The following is a 23,184-nucleotide window of genomic DNA, read 5'->3' as shown; positions in this document are numbered from 1 at the left end:
AGCTCGATGCCAATAACAGATTTGCATTTCATCTTCCAGGCCGGGGAAGAGATGCCAAAATTCTCCTTGGTTTCTTTTTCAATGAGATTTCGGTCCTAAGGGAGTTCCAGCCTATTGAGAAATTCCAGTCACACAGATTAAATTATGATAGGTTTGGAGCTGGAGGAGTCACTGGGAATTTTCTATAACGTTCCTCTGCACTCAAGGCTCCAACAAGTGCCTGATCTGTTGGGTTCCTTCCAGCAGATTTCTTTTTTTTTCTGTCTGGCACTGCATGTGTCAGCACTGTTCACTTGGGAAGGGTTTCTGGGATGCTGCAGGGGGACGGTGCTGCAGCCTGACCCTGCTCCCAGCTCACCCTCCAGGGAATACCCGGGAGATCTCCCCGGTTCAGCTGCAGGTGGGGACTGGAGGAGAACAGGGAGATCAGGAACTGGAAAAGAGCTCCGATTTCAAGAAATGTAAGGGGGAAGGAGCCCAGGGCTTGGGGTGAACGCTCAAAGTGCTTCTCTGCCTCTTCTCTGAGAGGTTTTTTTTCCAAATGAATATTCAGAATCAGAGAATCCCAGAATGGTTTGGGTAGGAAGGGACCTCAGAGCCCATCCAGTGCCACCCCTGCCATGGCAGGGACACCTCCCACTGCCCCAGGCTGCTCCAAGCCCCAGTGTCCAGCCTGGCCTTGGGCACTGCCAGGGATCCAGGGGCAGCCACAGCTGCTCTGGGCACCCTGTGCCAGGGCCTCAACACCCTCACAGGGAACAATTCCTGCTCAATCTCCCATCCAGCCCTGCCCTCTGGCAGTGGAAGCCATTCCCTGTGTCCTGTCCCTCCAGCCCTTGTCCCCAGTCCCTCTCCAGCTCTCTTGGAGCCCCTTTAGGCCCTGGAAGGGGCTCTGAGCTCTCCCTGGAAGCTTCTCCAGGTGAACAATCCCAAATTTCTCAGCCTGTCTCCATAGGGGAGGTGCTCCAGTCCCTTTATCAACTTCCCGCCCTGCTCCAGCCTTGCTCCAACAGTTCCATGCCCTCCCCACCTTGGGGACGCCAGAACTGTGTCTAGTTTCCCAGGTGAGGCCTCAGGAGAGCACAGGAAGTCTTCCCCTGCAAAAGTTTCCTGCCTTGCAGCAGCCATCTGTCATCCCTAACTCCACTCTGGTTTTTTCCATGCTGCTGCCTCCGACGGCGCTGCTGGCAGCAGGGGGAGGCTGGGAGAGGAGAGGTCACTCTGCTGATGGGTGTCTATTCCCAGCAGCAGCGTTTGCTATTTGTGGGGCTGGAGTAGTGTGAGGGTGTTTGGGAGCTGTCACAAAGGGAATTAACTTGCCCAGAGCTAAATCAGGAGATCCTTAACTTTGTAAGTCCGGGTGAAAGCAGAGCTGGAAGTGGCAGCTCATCCATAACGTGGCTCTGAGGGACTGGAAGCAAGGAGGAGCCTCAGGTGGATGGTTCTGCCACGTGCTTGGAGGTTTCTGTGCATGAAATGATGAATTCAGGCTGGGAGGGGCTGTTTTACGCAGATTTTCTGGCTCTTGTTGGTTGACATAAAATCATGGCACAGTTTGTGCAGACTCTGAGCTTTCCACGTCCCTTTCAAGGCAGCTCCTGTCCTCACGTTCCGAACCATCAGGAGTATTTTTAATGAAAAATGCTGGATGGAAATAATCATGTCAAGCTTGAGTCATCCACCTCCACAGGCACTATCTAAAGGGTATTGTCAGGAGGGAAAAACATTTCCAGAGTGGGAATGTGACAAATCTCACCTGAAGGGAGATGCATGATAAGCAGGCTTGGGGGAGATGCAAGCAGGGCCTTGCAGAGAACCCCAAATGTGAACCACGGCAGCAGCATTTGTCCAGCAGACATCCCAATAAACCCTTACCTGAGCCAGGTTCCTCTGGAACCAGCAGCAGGAAGCTCCTGCCTCAGGTGGGGCTGGGCTGTCTGTGGGGCTTCTCTAGGCTGGCAGAGATTTTTGGGCTCCTTGCAGCCCCTAAGGTCGAGCTCCAGGGGGGCAGTGCCAGGGTTTTGCCTGGATGAACTGGAGGTGTGAGCAGAGCAGCCCAGGACGAAGGGCTGCAGGAGCTTGGGATGCAGGGGAATACAGGGCAGGAATGCGGGGACTTCCCTCACCAGGAGGATTTCCCATCCCTGTGGACTGTAAACCACAGCAGATGCCTGATTTCTGCTGTTTCTTCCCAGCACCTCCCCGCTGTCACCAGCCCTCACCTGGCTCTCTTTCCTGGGTGTAGAAGACATCCCTGAGTAGCTCCAGAGCCCACTGGAAGCAGCTCCGGAGGGAGTTTGAGGGTCCTGGTTCAGTGCTGCTCCACATGGAGCTTGGATTAGCAGCTGTCTCCTGCTGGCCACTAATGCAGGCAGGGCCAAGGAGCAGGGCAGGGTGGCATTGTGGGGCTGGGGTCACTCTGGGGTCACTTTGGGGTCACTCTGGGGACACTCTGGGGACACTCTGGGGTCACACACCGTGGGTAAAAAGGCCCAACATCACAAACGCAGCTGTGCCATCCTAACTCTGCCTCCGAACACCAGCCCAGGCCAGGGCTGTTCACCCTCCTCTGCACGTCTGGTGACAATCCTGGGGTCCTGGGAAGGAGGGGCCGTGTCCTGCAGGGCTCTCTCACCAACCACGCTCCTTTGGGGGCTGTGATTTAACAAAACCCCCGTGAGCCAGGAGGGTGTGGCCGGTCCAGAGCTGGTTCTCCGTGCTGTTATCAGGAAGGCTCGGTAGGATTCCCACTGCTCCCGTCCCCCTCCAGAGGCTGAGTTTTCCCCTGCACTTTGATCCTGCCCTGGGCATGGCACAGCAGGGAAAGGACAGGGAGAGTCCCTCCAGCCTCCCCAGCTGGGGACTGATTGTCTTCGGTGCTCCAGGTGGGATCCAGGGAACAGGAGCAGGAATGTGCTCCAGGAGGGAGACCCAGGGGAGACAGGCATTAGTCAGTGGGCTGAGTCATGGAGCAGCAACAGGCTGAGCCTGCTCAGCTCCAGGGAAAGGAAAAAACACCTGGATAAGGAAAGGAAAGGAAAGGAAAGGAAAGGAAAGGAAAGGAAAGGAAAGGAAAGGAAAGGAAAGGAAAGGAAAGGAAAGGAAAGGGAAAGGAAAGGGAAAGGAAAGGAAAGGGAAAGGGAAAGGAAATGTTCCTGGGGTAGGAGATACTCTGGATATGGATCCTTTCACAGCTCCCCAAGTTCACGCTCAGTGGAAGCCCTGCAAGCATTAATGCAGTGGCTGGGACTGTATAAAGCTCGTTTTGCTGTTTCCCAGAGCTCTTTTCCAAGGGAGGTTCATCCCCAGTGTTGTTGCTGCGAGTGGCCACAGCTGGAAATTGAATTATTTCTGTCTGCTCTTGGGCTCTGATGGGGTTTCATGTCCCTGAATATCAAACTGTGCCACTACCATGCCCAGGCTGCTGGGGAGAGGAGCTGCTCTGTCTCTCCCTTCTGCCCAGCTCCTTCTGCCAATTTTCCAGCTACAATTTGGAATTCCAGTGTGGATTTCCTTGGGGCTTGGGAGTTCCAGGTACGGAGCAGCCTCCCTAAAGAAATTATTGAATCCGGTGCAGTGTTAATGTTCTGAGGATTGCAGAATCCTAGAAAGGATTTGGGGTTTGAAAGGACCTCAAAGCCCATCCAGTGCCACCCCTGCCATGGCAGGGACACCTCCCACTGTCCCAGGCTGCTCCAAGCCCCAGTGTCCAACCTGGCCTTGGGCACTGCCAGGGATCCAGGGGCAGCCACAGCTGCTCTGGGCACCCTGTGCCAGGGCCTGCCCAGTGAACTCTGCAGGAATTCTTGAGTTGCAGGTTCCCATTTGCTCCAGACAGCTCCTGGATGGGGACAGGGTGGGTCCTTGTCCCCGAAGCTGTGACAGCTCAGCCCAGAGGAGGCCGCAGGGCCCCAAGGCAGAGGTTTGTGGGTGTCATTCCCTGCTCTCTGTCCCTTCAGGTGTCTCCAGTGCCAGTGTTCCTGGGAGCAGTGGCTGAGGGGGGGCCCCTGCCCAGCACAGCTCCATTCTCCTGAGCTCCCTTTGGGAATCCTTCCCTGTGGCAGCAGGGTCCTGTGTGCCACAGACTCATCCAGCATCAGCAGCCTTCCCCCCTCAGCCTCAGGAAAGCTCCTTTTCCCTGGAATTAGCATCCCTCCCCTCCGCAGACAGGCAGAGCAGGGTGTGCACACCCAAAGGGAGGCACAGTGAGGTCTGCAGAGGAATTCCAGCTTCTGAGGGTTTGAGCCTCTGTGCTGCCATGGGGACCGCTGGAGCTGGGGGATGAGCTCTGAGATTCTCCAGCACTGGAGCTCCTCGGCAGGAAGGTGGCAGAAAGCTTTGGAGGGTGGAACTCCAGGACAGGAAATACTTCCATTCTCCTTTACACCCCAAGCCCTGCACAAGGAGCCTGGGCTTTGGCAGGTTGATTTTCCACAGGAACAAAAGCCAGCCTTGGGAAGGGCTCCAGGGGCTCTGCTCCCCCTGTCCCACACCCTTCCCAAGGGGGAATGTGTCACCTGGACTGCCCACCCCCAAAATCCAGGAACAGGCAGCAGCAGCAGCTCCAAGGAAAGAGTCCTTGCAGCAAGAGAGTACAAATGAAATGGGATTGGCTGCCAACAAATTAAAATGACAGGGACACCATCTGGACAACAATTAAAGGGATGGTTTGAGCTCCAGCTATGCTGACACAGTTTGGGAACAGGCTGGTGAGATGGGGGGGATACTCAGATATCCTTGGGCAGGGCTGGAGGATTCCTGGATTATTGTAGTGGAGATGGAGCCTGTTTGAGCTGGAAAAAGATGGATTTGAGGAGAGGCATCCTCTTTGCTCCTTTGGGGTCTGCTGTGGGTGTGTCTCTCCCCAGAGGTGCTGCTGAGGCTTTGGTGCTCCCTGGAATTCCATGGATCCTGCCAGGGCAATGCTCCCGTGGCTGGGAATTCACTGCCTGTGTCTCCTCCAGCCACAGGAACAGAGCAAATCCACGTCAGGAGCTAAACCTGCTATAAAGGCATTTAAATCTGGCTGTGACACGTTTATCCAATTTTTAATAGGGATTTTTAATTTTTGATGCAAGCTCCTGGGCTGGATCATTAATTTTACAAGCTCTTCAATCCCTGCTGTTAAACCTGGGTTTAGGAAGTCCCTGCTATTCCACGAAGCATTCCTGGAAGCACCCAGGGGTCCCATCCTCACCTGCTGCCTTAGTGCTCTGCTGGGCTGCTCCCCAGGCTGCGGCACTGCCTGGGACAGGGTTCCTGCAGCCCAGAGCTGTGAGCTTCCCTGGACATTCCCTGGACATTCCCTGGGGGCTGAATGGCCCTGTGTGCCCCATTTTCCAGGATGGGAAGAGCTGTGGATTCAGAGAGGCGTTGGTGTGCTGTGCACACCCAGACAGGTCCCAAACGTGTCACTCCCTGCTGGCCCAGCTCCCAGGGATCCTTTAGGATGGGCTCAGTCTGTCCAGAGCATCTTTCCCTGGCAGAGGGAGGCACCAATTCCTACCCAAGGCTTTTGGAGCTGGGCAGGGCTGGCAGTGCCACGGGAATGGATTTTGGACATCCCCCCAACCCATGAAGGGCCATGATGGTGCCTCTCCTTTGGATCAGGTGGGAATTGTCCCAGCCATCCTGGCCACAGGATCGAGGCCCTGGAGAAACCTCAGCGCTGCAGAAGCCACAGCAGCTCTGGGGACACAAACAGTTGGTTCCCAGCCGAAAATCCCTCTGGAAAGCCATTTCTTCCCCTTTAACAGCACAAGCAGAGGCACAAACCTGGCCTTTCCCCTGGATTTAAGCTGCCTTAGGCATCCCTTGGTGGCACTGAGTGCTGAGCAAATGGCTCACTCTTTATGGCAGTGCTGGGCTCAGGAGCTCAGGGAGGGCTGGGAAAAGGGCTGGCCAAGCTGCCAGCAGAGGAGCTGGGACTGGGATGGCTCTGGTGACTCCCAGCAGGGCAGTCCTGGATGCCCTGAATGTCCAGGATGGACACGAGGGGCTGTGGGGCTGCCAGGGCTCTGCTTGCTCACACGGCGTCTCAGAGCTGGCCTTTGCAGATCCGACCTTCAAGGACCCGCATTCAGAATCCTGCAGGGTCTGGAGATGATCCTGGTGCTCTGCCTGCCAGGCTGGAGGGGCAGTGCGGTGCCAGGATCCCTGGGGGCTGTGGGGACAGGGATTTCAGCCAGGAGGGGATGTTCACTTCAGCACATCAGCCGTAATCAAGCCCCAGCCCGCAGAGCCGATGCCTTGGCTCCCCAGAGCAGCCTCCTCTCCAAGGCACTGACACCTGCAGAACCCCACCGAATCTCTACAGGGGAACACTCAGAAATAGGTTTTGCCCCTAAATAAGGAGGTTTTGGGGTTAGGTGCATGCTGGAGAAGCAGAAGGACAGATCCCTGTTCACAGTCCTTCACTGGGATGGTTTAGCTGTTGCTCATTCCTCTGTGCCTCAGTTTTTTGGGCAGCAGAGAGATTTGGGAAGGGGGAGAAGCCACCAAAGGCTTGGGAGCTGCCAGAGCCTCCTCTGTGGCTCCTGCTGCCCATGAGTTCTGCCTGGACTGCCCAGTGCCCGTGTCCCCGTGGTCCCTGCTGGTGACACGGGGGTGGCACAATGCTGCTGCAGCAGGGACAGAAACCCAGTGACTGAGGGGGTCTCACCTGGTGCCCTTGAGGGGCTTTTTCCCAGATGCCACTCGAGCAGAGCCTTTGGAATCATCACCAGACGTCAAGGTCGGTGTTTCTGGTTTGGGGTGGGGACACTCCCCATGGCACTGCCAGGATCCCAGCCCTGCTCCTCCAGGGAACATCCATCACCCATAGGGCTCTGCTGAGGGACGCTGCGTTCCTGTCCCCATGTCCCTGTGTGCCAGAAGGTGCCTTTCCTGTCCTGAGGCCAAGGCCAGGGCCCTGGCACGGTGAGCAGGATGTGAGGCCAGCAGAGGGACGTCAGCAGTGCTGGGAATTAAACCTGGTTGTCCTCTCCCTCTGGCTGGAATTCTCTGTTTGCCCGTTCCCCTTGCCCGGATGCGGCTTCTGAGACATCGCAGCCTCGGCTCAGATGAGAAAGGTGCCAAGGCCGGGTTCATGAAATGGATTGAGCAAGGATGCTCCCTTAGGATCTGCACTGCATGTTCCCAAGAAGCCAGAGCTGGGGGAAGCAGGAGAGGAGGGACAGGGGGGGCTGTGCCCAGTGGGATGGGATGGGGCAGAGGGCAGAGGGTTTGGAGATGGGGAGGAGCTGAGAGGAGCAGCCTTGGATTTGCTGTTCCCAGAGCCAAAGGAGCCAGAGCCATGTGCAGCGGTGCCCTGCTGTCCCTCGAGCCTGCAGCCACAGCAGATGGGTCCGGGGGACCTGGGCATGGAGCAGGTGCTGCTCTCCCAGCTCTGGCTTTGGTGACATCACAGCAGAGCTTAGGAGCCCTTGGAAGTCCAGCCAAGGACAGCCATCCATGGGTGCCCCTCTGCCAGGGACCACGGTGTTCCCAGGCCCCGGGGCTGTGCAGGGCTGCAGGGACCCCCAGGCAGGGCTGTGAGGGACAGGGATGCTCCAGGAACAGCAGGGACAAACAGGACAACTCAGTCCCCTTTGCTTCCTGCTCTGACCCTGGATGCCAGGAGTGCCCAGGGGCACAGGGAGCGTTCAGGAGCACAGGGAGAGCAGCAGAGCCCCTGCACCAGGCAGGAGCTGCAGCTCTGGAATGCTCTGGGAGCCCTCGGTGCCAGCACAGCCACTGCAGGGTGAGAGCACTGCAGCTCGCAGGGCTGGTGCCAGCCTGGCTCAGGCTGTTCGCTCTCCAAATGAAATGAGTTAAAGCTGAGCCGTGGTTTTGGCAGGCTGAGCTCAGCCCAAGGTCCTGCCCTCCCTCCTCGCCGGGTGATGGTGGGCAGGGAGGGCTTGGCCTTGCACCAGGTGGGATTTGGGGCACGAGCTGAGCCAGGACCTCTCTGTCTGCCTTGGTCTCCTGCTCACCCCCACTCCGAAGGGCTTTCGTGGCCTGGTCCCAGCTGAGAGGGACAAATGGGAGGGAGAGTGGCAGTGCTGGGACAACAGCAGGACCCACACGAGCATCACGTGAAGCAACAGTCAGAATAACAGGACAGGAGAGCATGGAGCTCAGTGCCCAGGTCTCCGGAGTCCTGGCACCATTCACCAGTGGGGAAAGCAGCTGGGAACCAAATCTGGCTGGAATTGGGATGGGTTGGACAAGGACAAGCAGGGAGCTCCTCAGTCCCAGCCCGTGCCCTGGCTGGAGCTGAGGGGCCACAGACAGCAGCAGCCAAGTAAGAGCAAGAAAAAGAACTCCCAGAAATGCTGGCATTTGGAATTTTCAGTCTTTAGTAGTGCAGAACAGCACAAAGGCTTTATGAAAATATCTCCCTTGTTTAGATAACAATTCCGGGGGGAGGGGGGGGAACCAAAAAAAACAACAACAAAAGAAAGAAACCCCCAAGCTTTGGTAGTGAATTATATTTGTGTCTCATGGTCCTGAATGCACATCATTAAGATGTAATTTAGGAAAAGTCCCTCTAAATAAGCCATTAGAACACAAGCCTATTAGAAACATCTGGGATGAGGCAGTATTTTGTATTTTAGGATTATTCTTTTGGGCAATTTCTTTTTAATTTGCGAGGAAACACAAATCTCATTACTTTCCTTTCAGCGAAATCTAATCCAGGGCGTGAGATTGTGTGAACAGCTCTGGGTGGGGAGGGGCAGGCACGGGGCTCTGGAACCGATTGGAATTGCTGCTACTTCCCGGAGGTACAAAGGACTTGGAACAGTTTTGTGCTCAGCAATTCCTCACGTTTGCACACAAGGAGGGGATTGTGCTGCGCGGGGACACGGCAATTTCTGCCTTTGAAACGGGGAGCTGTGTTTGCCAGCACGAGCACTCAATGGAGCTCGTCACTGCTTCGTGAATTTGGTTCCACTGCTAGAGGAGAGAAAATGAGAAAATAGAGAGAGTTGGATGTTCTGTCCTGCTGCGCTCCTGGGGGAAGTGGAAGTGAGATGGGCTGAGGTTCCCTCTCTAAATCCCAGGAGTAACAACGTCCGATTGTACAAATCTGTTCCTCAGGGACTGCAGGGAGAGTGAACAGCCCCAGGACAGGCACTGCCTCCCAAAGCAGCTCTGCAAATAGGGGATTGTTCAGTTTATTGGAGTTTAAAAGTAAATGGATGCCCCTACTTTTTTTCTATTTATTTACTTATTTTTTTTTTATCTGAGCCAAATCAGCACGTTTGAATTTTTGCATGTTTCTCCCATGAATCGGAAGCTATGGAGGAAAAAAAAGAAGGATTCTCATCCGTTCCAAAACGAAGTGTTTCATTTTGAGTCTGAGCTTTTTCACTCAGTTCTGCCCTGAAGGTGTGGCAAACGTGCAGATTTTGGCTGGCCAGGTCCCAGCATCCGCAGAAAGATCAAATCCAACCATTTCCTTCCAGCCCGGACACGGGGTGGGGGCAGCTGCTGGGAGCCGATGAGGTGTCTCGGAGAGGCTGGGTCTGGTTTGGGGAAAGCTCTGCAGGAGACACCTTGCCTCGGGATGGTTCATTTCCAGCCAAGCCAAGGGCACGGGAGCAGGGCCAGGATTCGGGCAGGGATGTGCAGGGATCCCTCTCATCCTGGCAGAGGAGCCCCAGGAGTGGGGTCACAGCTGAGCCCCCCCTGTGCCCTCAGGCTGTTCCCGTGGCTCCCAAGTGCTTTCATTGCTCCCCTGAGGAGCTCCCGGGAGCCGAGCCCGGGTTCTGGCAAAGCCCAGGAATGGCCATTCCAGCCCAGCAGTAAAAACATCCACGGTTTGGGTTGGCTGGGATGCAGAAGGGACGCTTCCCACCCCATTCTGGGAAGGGGCTTAGGGGGCTGATTGCTCCTTCAGGATTCATTCCAGCAGCTTCCAGGCTCGTTTCTCCACAGCTTTCCTTTGCCGGATTCCCCATCCTCCCTTTTGTCTGGCTCTCACTTTTCACAAGAAAAGGCTGGAATGTATGAGCTGAGGAAATGGCAGCAAAGCAAATCCAGAGTCTGGTTAAATACAGGGCTCTGGAGGGGCAGTCGGGCTCCTCCCCAGCTTCCCTGCTGTCCTGCACCGGGTCTGGCGTTCCCAATCTGCGTTTTTTCCCTCCTTGGATGAGGAGACGTGCTTTGATTTCTGCAGCTCCCATCAGTGAGGGTAAGGCTGAGGTGTTCCCTTCAGGCCTGGCAGAAGCAGATGGGATCAGACAGCAGCTCACACTGCAGGAGCTGCTGCTCAGCAGCTCTTGAGGGTTTGGAGAGGAGTTTTTAGGTGATTGAAGGGTTCAGTTTATTTCCCCTCTAAGAGAGCAGTGGGCCAGGGCTCTTGGCTGGGTGCCACCTGGTGCCACCTGAGCCCGAGGGACACCGAGTGTGCCTCGCTGCGGGGTTTGCTGTGGGGAAGGGCTGAGTCCTGTATGCTGGGGATGTCTCTGCTGGGGTTTATCTGCAATAACAGAGACCTGAAGCTGCTGCTTTCAGGTGTTTAATGTGATTATTTCACCTCCTCACCCAAAAATTTGGGCTGGAATCACACTGTGGAAGCCTGGCAGATAAAAGCTCTCCTGATGACATGTTGAGACCGCCTGTCTCTCCATCCCAGCAGTGCCTGAAGCCAAACGTGGCACAACACTGGAGCTGCTGTGCATGGAGAAGCTGCCCGTGGAATGTTCCTCAGGAGGAGCAGGGTTGGTGTCTTTGCTCAGCCAAAGGAAGAGCCGAGCTTGGGGAGGGACTCGGTGTCTCCCGAGGAAAACATGCTGATTTCACAAATGTGAAATTCTGATCCCAGCGGTGGAGGCAGGAGAATTCCCATGGACGGAGCTGGGCTGTCACTGAAGGAATCAGATAACTGGTGATGTCCTTAGAGTCTATTGCTCGCTCTAATAGAAACCTTTTAGGGATCAGCTCCTGGAGAAAGCTTCATCCTCCTGAGCTTCTGCTCCTGAGTGCTGGAAGATCTGATGTCACATCCCATCCTGGGGGTTCCTGGGATGCAGCAGCCCATGGGCACAGCTCATTCTGCCACCGTTCATCTGCTGGCTCAGAAGGAGGTCTCAGCTCGGGGTGGCACACGCCCGCTCCATCCCAGAGCGAGCCTGGCTGTGAGGGAGGGCTGGCCCCGGGCTGGGACGGGTGTTTGGGCTGGGAATCACTGCTGGAACAGACAGAGGCTCTTTTGAACCTCACTCCTCTGGGTAATTACCAGTATGGTAATTTATGTGCTCCGTTAATAATCAACTCTCTGCATTCCCTTAGCTCTCCCAGCTCCTGCTCCTGAGGCCTCCGAGGCTTTGATGGGATGAGAGCAGCACAAATTAAGAAAATGGGCTGAAAGGGGAGGCTCTGAGGGAGGAGGGCAGCAGATTGGTCTGGTTTTGCTGTAAAACAGATTAGACAAAGGGGTTTGGTGCTGCTTGGGCATTTCCCTCCCATGCTTTGGGTGAGGCACCTCCTCCACCTCCATCAGCCCCACTCTGCTTTGGCTGGTGGCTGTTCAGGAGCAGCTGGGATAATCCTTATCCCCAGGGAGGGGACAAACCCTCCAGTGGCACTGGCCAGAGTTCCTCACCCAGAGCGCTCCTTGAGACTTCCCTGATCCCTGATTGCTGCTGTCCATGGGGCCAGCTGGGCACCCCAAAGGATGACTTTGGAAACAACCAGTGCCTGAGCAGCCTCTTTGCAGCAGCTGCTGAGGAGCCTGGGCTGCAGCTGGAGTTTGGAGTCCCGTGGGACAGCCCTGGATAACTCTGGACAGCTGTGAGAAGCTTTCTGGATGCAGGCTCAGGGATGTGTGTAGGCATCTTCAAGCCATAGATACTTGGTGAGGGTTGCAGTGACTTTTTTAACGTGAGTGGGGAGAGCAGAATGTGGCAGCCAGAAAAACCCATGATACAAGAATAGCAATGGTCGTTTTGGGAAGAGGAAACCATATTCCACTAAAAACAGCAACCCCAATTAAATGGGAGCATTTAAAGGGGAAATTGCTAATTACCTAGATGTGGATGAGGCAGTCATGGCAAACAGATTTATTGGGGAACCCTTAGCTCTGTACATATGTCCACGATTTATTTTCTTGCCATGAGCTCAGAATTGTCTGAGCTATGTAAATATTGTGTTGATGGCTGTAAAGATTTCCAATGGATCAGGCTGGAAAGAGTCATTTGGTCAACCACGGTTACCAGAGCGGAGGAGTTTCATTAATGGGGATTTGGGGGCATGGCCAGGCCAGTCCTCACCCTTGTTGCAATTAACCTTTGTTTTAAATAACCCACGGCACGTGAAGTGAACCTCTGCCAACCCCCCCTTGGGTGTGGTGACCTCCTGTGACTCTGGTGGAACAAAACACTTTTCCAAGGAGGTTTGTGTTTGTTGGAATGGTGCAAGAGGGACAAGATATTAATTCTTTAATGTGAAAATACTAATTTTCCAGCTGGAATGTGGGAAGTGGCTCCTGCCTCTTGTGGAAGGTGATGGGGACGTCTCCGTGCTCACCCTACACAGACCGCGGTGTCCTCCCCTGCTGCCTCCTCTCCAAACATGGATTTTCAACACTTTTCCACACCTTCACATCTCTTCTGTTTTGACATTAATAAGAATAGAAAAGAGTTCAGAGAAAGTAGTTTGGCATCTACTGTATTTAATTTGCTCCAACTTTCATGTGGAGTTTAATTTAGACTGATGAGAGAGGCAGTTTTATGAGCACAAAACTCCATTAATTACAGATCCTGTCTTAATTATAAATGGCTCTGTTTTAAAGGAAGTTTTACAACCAAAATTAAGACTTGGAGCAGTTCAATCAATACAAACATCAATTAGACCTGACTTTGTACTCCAACTAATCTGTAAACCTTCCCAATGTGGTGTAAAAAGTGTGGCACTTTGTGCTCCTGGCTCTGCCCTCCCCGGGCACCAGGAGGTTCCTGGGGTTCTGCTGGAGCCTCCTCAGACCAGCGTGGCTGGAAGAACAACCTTCCAGGGGGCTGGATGTGCCCAGAGAAACCAGCAGGGTTAATGGTTAAATGGCCCAGCCTGGCACAAAGGGGAACCAGATCTGTTCACTCGGCTGTGGCCCAGCAAAGGTTGGGATTCCCAGCTGGAAAACTGTCCCTGAGGAGCTCTGGGACACCCCAGGGCGGGACACGGCCACTTGTCGCAGCGATCACGCAATTCCAGGATGGTTTGGGCTGGAAGGACTTTAAGACTCGTTCCACTCCCTGCCATGGCAGGGACAACTTCCACTGTCCCAGGCTGCTCCAAGCCCCAGTGTCCAACCTGGCCTTGGGCATTCCAGGGATCCAGGGGCAGCCGCAGCTTCCCAGTAACGCTGCCCCAGGTGTGAATGGCCAAGGGCTTGGGAAGAGTTCGACCTTCAGTTCAGGACTTAGGAAGGCACAGAACTCTCTGTGGGCTTCAGGCTGGTCCCAGTTGCCTTCTCCTCCCACTGCTCCTCAGGGCAGGGACTCTGCGCCCACCCAGCCGCTCCCAGTGCGGGCCCGGCCCAGGAAAACGCAGGAAATCCAACAGGAAACTGTAACCTGACCGTGCAGGAGGCCCTGGAGGAAAGGGAAAGGGATGGAGGGAGGTGTTAACCCGGGTTTTATTTCAGATTTTGGTGCAACAGAGCATTTTAGTGAAGCGAAGCTCAGGGCTCTGGAGCCGTTTGAAGTTGGGAAAAGGGCAGCAAACCAAGCCAGACCTGCTCCGAATTCCCAGCAGATGTTTGGCGTTTGAAACCCTTTCAGTCAGAGCCATTTGGGCCAGAGCAAGTTCTCCTGAGATATTTTTAGATGATAGGAGCAGCAAAATCTTACCCCAGAGCAAGATGCTGACAAAGGGGCTGCCCTGGTTGGTGCTGGGAGACCTCTGGGCTCCGGGGCTGCCAGGAATCAGGGGATGAGGATTTTCCAAAGGAATACAGCTAACAGGAATCAGGGAATGAGGCTTTTCCAAAGGAATACAGCTAACAGGAATCAGGGAATGAGGGATTTCCAAAGGAATACAGCTAACAGGAATCAGGGAATGAGGCTTTTCCAAAGGAATACAGCTAACAGGAATCAGGGAATGAGGGATTTCCAAAGGAATTACCTTCCAGGAACCAGGGAACGAGGGATTTCCAAAGGGATACAACTGACAGGAATGAGGAATGAGGGATTTCCAGAGGGATAAAAGTAACAGGAATCAGGTAATGAGCCCTTTCCAAAGGGATACAGGTAACAGGAATCAGAGGATGAGGGATTTCCAAAGGAATTACCTTCCAGGAGTCAGGGAATGAGGCTTTTCCAAAGGAATTACCTTCCAGGAATCAGGGAATGAGGCTTTTCCAAAGGAATGCAGCTAACAGGAATCAGGGGATGAGGCCTCTCCAATGGATGGAACTGACAGGAATCAGGGAATGAGGGTTTCCAAAGGGATACAACTGCCCTGGCCCTGCAGCTCTACCAGTGTGCAGCAATTTCTGGGATTAAGTGTGAATGTTGCTGCAGCTTTTCCATGAGAACAGGGCAGGTGAGGAAGGAAGGAGGCAGATCCTGCCAGTCACAGCTTCTCTCCGTGTTTCTGGGATGTCCAGCCCTCACCAGCTCACCTGAGAGCTGGAGGTGCCCGAGGGGGAGGCACTGCCGGTGCCCAAGCTGCTGCTCCCACCGCCAGGGATCCTGGTGGGAACAGCTCCTGCTGGAGATGGCGGGGCTGGAGGCTCCTGGCCTGGCCTCTGGGGCTGGTTTGGGACTCCAGGTATTCCCTGTGTCCCACCCTGGGCCTTGGCTGGCCATGGCGGGGAGGTCAGAGCCCTTCCCATCCCCTGGGATCCGTGAGCACTGGAGCAGGGGGTGCTGGCACGATGAGGTCACTGGAGACTTGTTACCGTGGTTTTTCTGATCCTTTTGATTTTCATAAATGGAGTCAGATCTTTTTAGTTATTGTACAATATTAGAGCAGTTTTCTACCTTTTCCCACATATGTAACATAAACAAATCCTTTGTTTTTCATTCTCTGTCCTTTGTTTGCATATTTCTAACCTGAAAACAATTGTAACTGACGGCTGGTCTGGCCAGTTGGCTTGAGAGGTGAAAACTCTAAAAGCCAATCTTCTGCTAGACCCACAAATGTATAAAAAGTAAGAAATAAAACAGAGTCTCTCTCTCCGCCCTGTCTCAGCTTTAAGGTAGACAGAGAAACCTCTGCTCTGCAAAACCTCTTGTCTGCGTGTAGCTGCTTTGTATGTCTCGGTGACAGAGACTGATGCTGGTTCCCACGGAATGGAGACCCTGGCCTGTCCCCCTAAAGCTGTCCCTTCTCGGGGCTGGACGTGGGGCTGTGACCCAGCTCCTGTGGGACCTGCTCACGGTGAGCTGGGGAAGCTCCTGTTTCCAAGGGGAGCTTTGCCAACAGTGCTGAAGTCTGCAGGGTGGGATTTCCATCTTGGATGTTTCAGGGATTGGTTTGGGGGCCTGGAGGTTTCTTTTTCTTCTCCTGCCAATGGCTCAGCAGCAGAGAGAGGTTCTTGTGAGGGTTTGGTGGCAGCTCCGTGTTTCTGGTGGCCACGGAGGGTCCAGGTGACAAGAAGTTGTGACAGCTCAGCAGAGGCTTCCAGGCTGAGCAGAGCCCAGGATGAGGCGAATCCAGGCTCCAGAGTGGGAGAAGGGTGTGGAGAGGGAGAACACGGAGCAGTTGTTCGCTGTCTGCTCCAAAGCAGAGCTGCAAATGTCAGATGGAGCTGGGGGAGGTGTTCGGGAGAGGAGAAAGTGGAGCAGCACTGCTGGCGTGGGTAATCCATGGGACTCCTCCCTGTGGGATAAACAGAAGCAAATGTGATCCTGGAATGGAATGGGGAGACTTGTGGGGGTCTTGGGACTGTTTGAGGAAGGGCCCTTGAGGGAGCATCAGATCCACCCTGACCTGGTGTTGTCCTTCCCAGGACCCAGAACTGCTCTGGAGCTGCCGACCTGCAGCTGTCCCTGGGCATTCCAGGTGCCCTCCCTGCCCTTCCTTGGGAAGGGATGAACCTGACTGCACCTCCCAGTGCCCAAGGGCAGGGCTGGATGGGATATTGGGCAGGAATTGTTCCCTGGAGGGTGGGCAGGCCCTGGCACAGGGTGCCCAGAGCAGCTGTGGCTGCCCCTGGATCCCTGGCAGTGCCCAAGGCCAGGTTGGACACTGGGGCTTGGAGCAGCCTGGGACAGTGGGAGGTGTCCCTGCCATGGCAGGGGTGGCAGTGGATGATCCCATGAACACTGTCCTAGTGAGCTTCCTCCAGGCACAGGGAATGTGTGACCTTTGAGGGCGCTCCCAGCGCCTTGCTGGGATCTGGGCTGGAGTGGATGGGAAGGGATGGAGGAGGGAAGGCAGCTGATGTGCTGCAGCAATAAACTCCTGCTGGAATTCTTGGGCCTGTCCTGTGCACGGCCAGGAACTGGATTTGGATGATCCTGGTGGATTCCTTCCAGCTGAGGGTATTCCCTGTTTCCATGAAACTGGCCGAGCTCTCTGGGATTTTTCCTCCTGCTTTGCTAAAATACCCTCGGAGGGAATATCAGATGGAGACGAGGAGCAAGGAGCTGCTTTTATCTTTCCCCCATGTTCTGGATGGCCTGGAGAGGTCCTGGAGCAGATCCTCCATGTCCAGGATCCTCTGGTATGCCCGTGCTGGGCTGCAGTCCCTCCCCACGAGCAGCTGGCACAGGGATACAGCCCGTGGAAGGAGCACAGCTGGGATTTCCCTGCTCCTTGTCATTCCTTGGCCACTGTGGAATCCCCTGGAGCTCTTGGCAACCTGCAGAACTCACAGCAGCTTTTCCTGAGTGCCCTAGAGGTGTTTTAGTGTCTCCAGGATAACAGGCAGGTTTTGTCCAGCACAGTGGGATCAGCTGCAGGGGGATGTGGGAGCCTCTGGAAGCAGAAGCTGCTTCCCAGCTTGGGACAAGCCAGCAGCAGTTTGTGCTTTGAGGGAGGAGCTGCTTCCGTGGAGAGGAGTGGGAAACGACCAGAAATTTCAGGTTTTCCCCCTGAACTGACTTAGGAACTTTGCTCCCTTCTCACTGCTTCCTTAAGGAGACAATTCCCTCTCTCTCCTGAGATGTTTTCATAGCAAACTTCTGAATCCAGGTGTTGGATCAGGATCCTCCTCCCAGGGGAGGGCAGTTGTGCACCCCTGGGAGAGCCCCAGCGAGCACCACCTTTGTGAGAACGGGATTGGTGCTGGATTCTTTCCCTCCCTGCAGCTGCCTCCTTCGTGCTGGAAATCCAGACCAGAGCTGGGTTTCCCCACAATTGAATTATGTATTTAATGGCCAAGCTGCCAAGAGCAGCCAGGTGGGTTTGTTTCTTGATTCTATTTCCTATCAATCTCAATCGATTCACATTTGCAAGAAATACTTCCAGAGTCAGTTTATCAACCAACTTCATCATTGCCTGGGGAAATTCAACGGGGTTTTAAGCTGGGACCAGCTTTGTATACAAAGTTCCACTTTGTATTCCAGGCAGAGCGGGAGGTTTAGGGGAGGTTTAGGGGAGGTTTAGGGGAGGTTTAGGGGAGGTTTAGGGGAGGTTTAGGTGTCTGTGCTCAGACTGCACGGATATTGTGGGGATATGTTGATATATTGAATATCTGTATTGAGGCTATGCTGACCCTGCTGCTGGGACACTGCAGTGTGCCCCTGGCAGTGCCACAGCTCCTGTCACACTGCTCCCAGCGCCCCTGGCAGTGCCACAGCTCCTGTCACACTGCAGTGTGCCCCTGGCAGTGCCACAGCTCCTGTCACACTGCAGTGTGTCCCTGGCAGTGCCACAGCTCCTGTCACACTGCTCCCAGTGCCCCTGGCAGTGCCACAGCTCCTGTCACACTGCTCCCAGTGCCCCTGGCAGTGCCACAGCTCCTGTCACACTGCTCCCAGTGTCCCTGGCAGTGCCACAGCTCCTGTCACACTGCTCCCAGTGCCCCTGGCAGTGCCACAGCTCCTGTCACACTGCAGTGTGCCCCTGGCAGTGCCACAGCTCCTGTCACACTGCTCCCAGTGTCCCTGGCAGTGCCACAGCTCCTGTCACACTGCAGTGTGTCCCTGGCAGTGCCACAGCTCCTGTCACACTGCTCCCAGCGCCCCTGGCAGTGCCACAGCTCCTGTCACACTGCTCCCAGTGCCCCTGGCAGTGCCACAGCTCCTGTCACACTGCAGTGTGCCCCTGGCAGTGCCACAGCTCCTGTCACACTGCAGTGTGCCCCTGGCAGTGCCACAGCTCCTGTCACACTGCAGTGTGTCCCTGGCAGTGCCACAGCTCCTGTCACACTGCAGTGTGCCCCTGGCAGTGCCACAGCTCCTGTCACACTGCTCCCAGTGCCCCTGGCAGTGCCACAGCTCCTGTCACACTGCAGTGTGCCCCTGGCAGTGCCACAGCTCCTGTCACACTGCAGTGTGTCCCTGGCAGTGCCACAGCTCCTGTCACACTGCTCCCAGTGCCCCTGGCAGTGCCACAGCTCCTGTCACACTGCTCCCAGTGCCCCTGGCAGTGCCACAGCTCCTGTCACACTGCAGTGTGCCCCTGGCAGTGCCACAGCTCCTGTCACACTGCTCCCAGTGCCCCTGGCAGTGCCACAGCTCCTGTCACACTGCTCCCAGTGCCCCTGGCAGTGCCACAGCTCCTGTCACACTGCTCCCAGTGCCCCTGGCAGTGCCACAGCTCCTGTCACACTGCTCCCAGTGTCCCTGGCAGTGCCACAGCTCCTGTCACACTGCTCCCAGTGCCCCTGGCAGTGCCACAGCTCCTGTCACACTGCTCCCAGTGCCCCTGGCAGTGCCACAGCTCCTGTCACACTGCTCCCAGTGCCCCTGGAATCAGGTGCTGCACACTCATCTCAAGATCATTTTCCCAGCACCTTTCATGTGCCAGGGAGCAGAACCCCCCTGAAGAATCCAGCTGGGGGGGAAGCTGCTCTGCCTTGTAAATCTAGAGGTGCTCATCCTCTGTGCCCTGTGCCCTTGAGTGCAGAGAAATCCCCACATCATAAACAACAATCCCAGGCAATAATGGAATTTTTCGTGGGATGCTTTGGAGACCACTCCGGAAATAGGGTCAGCAGTACTTAGATGGGATTGGAGTTGGAGCAGAGGAGAAGTGGAATTGATTTCCTTTTCCTCTTATCTGTTGCGAGATAAGGAACAGAGAGGTCCCAAAGCTCTGGGAGCTGTGGCTCTTTGCTTGGTGGGGGAGTGCCCAGTGCCCGCTCCAGGGCTGCTTCCCAGGATCTTGCTCACATCCAAGGCTGTGTGGTGGTCCAGGAGGTTCACCCGGAGATCTGGCTCCACTGTGACAGTCACTGGGATGTGTTTTTGGCCACTCCTGCCCTGGGCTGGGGCTGTGGGATGGCTGCAGGCCAGCAGGAAGGGCACGGCCCAGCTCGGAGCTGCTCCCGCTCCTGTGAATCCAGAGGTCCAATTCCAATGACTCCAGGACCAGGAATTGTCTCCTTGCCCTTACTCTTGGCCAGCAGCAGCCCCCAGGACGTGTGTGATCCATGTGCAGGCTGTGGGACGCAGGCAGGGGGGGCTGGGCAGAGGACAGCCCCCAAACTCCCCAAGTGCTGCTGAGTTCTGACCCTCAGGTGCAGAGCGTGGCCCTGGCACTGCTCCCACTGCTCAGGGACGGTGGGGACAGCCCTGGAAAAGCCCCAGGCTGATCCTGGGCACACGGGGACAGGGCATGGCTTCACACAGAGCCTGCAGGGATGCAAGGAGGTGAGGAACCATCTTTACAGAGATAAGGAAGCATCTTTAGGCCATCTGTACTGAAATAGTGACTCAGGAGTCGTGCTGCCATTCTTGTTTTTCCTGAAGTTTTTGTTACATTTGTGGAAGAAAAAGGCCAGGATTGCTGGGCAGGCAGGACAGGAGCTCCGCAGGGGCAGGACAGAGAGGTGGCTTTGTGTCACCCCTTCTTCATCCAAAACAGCACCCTGCAGCTTTCTGCAGAGCACCTGGAGGTGTTACCCAAGGGCAGCTCCCAGGAGCCGGAGCTCTGTGCTGGGCTGGGAGAAGCAGATGTGCATGTGGGAGGCAAAAGCCCTTTCCACATCTCTGGTAGGCTTGGAGAAAGGGAGGCATCAAACGGCTCCAAACACTGAGCTGGAAGCAGAGCAGGCAAGGAAATGGAGATTTTCTTTTACTTTCTTTTATTTTCTTTTCTGTTCTCTCACCTTTCCCACCACCCAAAGGCCACTGCTTGAACCAGGCCCAGCTGGAAGAAGGCCTTCCCATGATTTTATATTGTTCTTCTTATCAGCTCTTGCTGCACCTTTTTTTCCCTACATTCTCATTTCTTATCCAGACCCTGGCATGAATAAGAGATGCCGCATCCTTCCCTGACATGTCTCCCTGCTATAAATATCCCTCTGAGCAGAGAGAACATGGACTCGATGTGTTTAGATGTATCCTGGATCCTAGGTGACGTTTCTCCAATATTGTGTCTTTAATGGGAATTCACTGATTAGGTGCAGAAAAGGCTCCAGGAGACGCCTGGGCTCAGTTTAATACAAAGAGTACTACGGTTGCTAAGAGACCGATACTTCAACTTTGGAAATCTTCATCCCCACTCGATAGATTATCTTGGCAAATTGGACTTTCTGAGTTGGCAGCAAATGGGAAAGAGTAACTTTTAAAAATAGAGATAATTTAGGTGACGTCAAAGGCATCTGGTGTCCTTTTCCAGCAACGTGAGACCGATCTATTTTGCTTTGTGGATAAATCACTCTGCATCCAGCGTGAGGCTCTGCTTACGCCTGCGCCCGGGGCTGATTTATTAATAACCCCCTTTGTGTTTGGGATATTCGGCCGGGTTTGCAATGACAGCGGCTCCGTGTTTACAGCACACAGCACCTGTCCAGCCCGTGCATCTGGGAGCGGCTCAGCTCTGCGCTCGGGGCAGGGCAGCACCTCCCGTGCCCAGAGACCCCCGGGCTCGGCAGTGCCTCCAGGGACAGTCCCCGATTCACCTTCCCGAAAATCGGCTCCTCGTTCCCGCAGGGACCCTGCCGGGCTCGCCCGGCGCGGCTCAGGGCTTTATCCCGCCCTGCCGAGGGGATGAATCCTCAGCCTGATTCCCACAGGGAAAGGGGGAGGCGTGAGCGGGCTTCATCAGCCCGCAGCATCCCTGCGGCCCTGGGCTCTGCAGGAGCCTCCGGAACCGCAGAGGAGGCTCCGCATGCCAGCCGGGAATGGGGCAGGGAATGGGGCAGGGATTAGGGGATGGGGCAGGGACTGGGAATGGGGAATGGGGAATGGGGAATGGGGAATGGGGAATGGGGAATGGGGAATGGGGCAGGGAATGGGGAATGGGGCAGGGACTGGGAATGGGGAATGGGGCAGGGACTGGGAATGGGGAATGGGGAATGGGGCAGGGACTGGGAATGGGGTGGGGAATGGGGAATGGGGAATGGGGAATGGGGAATGGGGAATGGGGAATGGGGAATGGGGCAGGGACTGGGAATGGGGAATGGGGAATGGGGAATGGGGAATGGGGAATGGGGCAGGGAATGGGGCAGGGACTGGGAATGGGGAATGGGGCAGGGAATGGGGAATGGGGCAGGGACTGGGAATGGGGAATGGGGCAGGGACTGGGAATGGGGAATGGGGAATGGGGAATGGGGAATGGGGAATGGGGAATGGGGCAGGGATTAGGGAATGGGGCAGGGAATGGGGAATGGGGAATGGGGAATGGGGAATGGGGAATGGGGAATGGGGAATGGGGAATGGGGCAGGGATTAGGGAATGGGGCAGGGACTGGGAATGGGGCGGGGAATGGGGAATGGGGAATGGGGAATGGGGAATGGGGAATGGGGAATGGGGAATGGGGCAGGGATTAGGGAATGGGGCAGGGACTGGGAATGGGGCGGGGAATGGGGAATGGGGAATGGGGAATGGGGAATGGGGCAGGGACTGGGAATGGGGAAAGGGGCAGGGACTGGGGAGTAGGGCAGGGACTGGGAATGGGGCAGGGAATGGGGAATGGGGAACGGGGAATGGGGTAGGGACTGGGAATGGGGCAGGGATTAGGGAATGGGGACTAGGGACTGGGGAATGGGGCAGGGATTGGGGAATGGGGCAGGGACTGGGGAATGAGGAATGGGGCAGGGATTGGGGAACAGGCAGGGATTGGGGAATGAGGCAGGGATTGGGGAATCAGACAGGGATTGGGGAATCAGGCAGGGATTTGGGCTGGGAATCAGGCAGGTGTTGGGGAACAGGCAGGGATTGGGGAATGAGGCAGGGATTGGGGAATCAGACAGGGATTGGGGAATCAGGCAGGGATTGGGGAATCAGGCAGGCTTTAGGGCTTGGAATGAGGTAGGGATTGTGGCTGGGAATCAGGGAGGGACTCTTGTGATTGGAATCAGGCAGAAACTCGGGCTGTGCATGAGATGTAGCAGAGAAGGAATGAGGGAATTGGAGAAAGGGATGGAATGTCCAGCACGAGGCTGGTGTGAGAGAAAAGAAAAAGTCAGGAATGACTCAAAGGCGGGGTGTGGGAGGAGATGGCCCCAGGTCCCTGGGGGACGAGGATCTCACTGCGTGGTGGGGCAGGAGAGAGGGAATGATGGAACCTGGGAGAAAAGGCATTCCAAGAGTGCAGCTGTTTGGGAGGATGAACTGGAAGAGGCTCAAACACCTGCTGGAGGATTTTCCAGCCATCACCTGTAACCTGGCAGCACCTTTCCCAGGAATTTCCCATTGGCCAGCACCTAAGGTCACACAGATAAGTCCTGGCTGCCTCTGTCACCTCAGCATGCTGGCAGAGGCTGTGGCTCAGGTGTGGCTCTGCCTCCCAGACAGAGATGGATGGCCCAGCATACATTATCTCCTCCAAAGCAGAGCTTAAGGTGGACTTCTCCAGAGTTCAAGCAGCACAATGGAATTTTAATGTCAGCTCTGAAATGCAGTTGCAGCCTCCCTGCTTGGTTGTGTGCTCAGGTTCTGAGATTTTCTGGTATTTTTAGAAACCTTCGTTTTTTTCCAAGAACCAGCAGATACAGAAGTGGCCACTGAAATGTGACCATGGGATGTATTTTGGAGGTTTCGAGTGAACAGGAGTGAGATGATGATAAAGGCAAGGGTTACACGGCTTTTTCCAGCTCAGACAATGCCCTGTAATTGTGTGTCAGGAGTCCTTCAGCTTTGA

General features: G+C 55.3%; 1 protein-coding gene across 5 annotated transcripts in view; it reads left to right on the top strand.

Annotated features, from left to right (window-relative positions):
• Positions 1-23,184, top strand: part of CALN1 (calneuron 1) — a 146,232-nt gene that overhangs the window by 62,424 nt on the left and 60,624 nt on the right. The gene's annotated exons all lie outside the window — the stretch shown is intronic.

The sequence above is a fragment of the Hirundo rustica genome, chromosome 19 (genome assembly GCF_015227805.2).
Source record: "Hirundo rustica isolate bHirRus1 chromosome 19, bHirRus1.pri.v3, whole genome shotgun sequence".
NCBI classification, from domain to species: domain Eukaryota; kingdom Metazoa; phylum Chordata; class Aves; order Passeriformes; family Hirundinidae; genus Hirundo; species Hirundo rustica.
Note: the sequence above shows the minus strand (reverse complement) of the source record. Positions and strands in the feature narration are given on the sequence as shown.